This window comes from Arachis duranensis, chromosome 10 (genome assembly GCF_000817695.3).
Source record: "Arachis duranensis cultivar V14167 chromosome 10, aradu.V14167.gnm2.J7QH, whole genome shotgun sequence".
NCBI lineage: Eukaryota > Viridiplantae > Streptophyta > Magnoliopsida > Fabales > Fabaceae > Arachis > Arachis duranensis.
In genome coordinates, this window is record NC_029781.3 from 8,352,342 (window position 1) to 8,353,508 (window position 1,167).

Sequence of the window (1,167 nt, forward strand, 5' to 3'; positions counted from 1 at the left end):
TTAATTACATGAATCCATTTTTCTTTTGTGAGGACACAGATCATTCAAAATTTTGGTGATTTACTAGACTTTTTTTTAATTTCTCTATTTTACACTATATTTATTTTTACTCTTTTTTATACCATATTTAAATGTTACTATAAAAATATTAATGAGTATAATAAAATAATTACTCAATAATATTTTTATAGTATTTACTAATATATTTTATTGTATTTATTAATAACTTTTATAGTATAATAAAAATATGAGATAAAATAGAAGAATAAAATATTATATATGTTAAAATTATAATAAAAGTGTTCATACCCTGACCTAATAATAAAGGCCCAGGGTCAAGCAAAGGACCTAATCCCAAGGGTTGGGCCTCACCAGTACCAATCTCCATCCTATGAAGTCGGTACTCACCACGACCTGTTCTAAAGAAGTCGGGCACGAGATTAGCTGGCGGATAAGCACTCATTCAAATGAGTAACTGCCCCTAGAATCTCTCTAACCACTTCCACGAACCATATCTTAACCTCCCTAAGATAATGGGACGGTTAACGCCCTAAAAATATGGCACTACTCCAACAGTGGTTATTGGCTCTCCACTATAAGTACACTGACACCCCTCAGGTATCTCTAAACCCAATACTCTCTAGACCTACTCACACCCTTGCTAACTTAGGCATCGGAGTGTCTTTGCAGGTACCACCCCCATCTCCTCGCACAAACAAGTCGGACGGAGCCTCCCGAGTTGCAGATCCATTCGGAGTCCTCCTCCTTCACACATTTGGGCCAACCAACTCCATCCAGCCCATCAATCTCCGGTTACCCACCGTAACATTGGCGCTGTTGCCGAGGACCCGAGAGATCAACCACTGATGGCGGACAGATCCCACGAAGAAGGTCATTTGGAGACAGATTCTGAGCAAGAGAATCTGGACACAGGCAATAACGATGCGGACTTCACCCTCCACCAGGAAATTGATAATCAACACAGGGAAGGTACCTCCGGAGTAAAAAACCCGAAGGTAAACTCTTCAGAAGGGCGCGAATCAGAAAAAGAGGGACCATCCCATGTAACTGAACTCATGGGATTAGTCCACAGTCGCCTGGAACAGTTAGAACAAGAACGGGAGCGACAAAAGGAAACTGAAAAGAACCTAAAAGAGGAGATGGAAC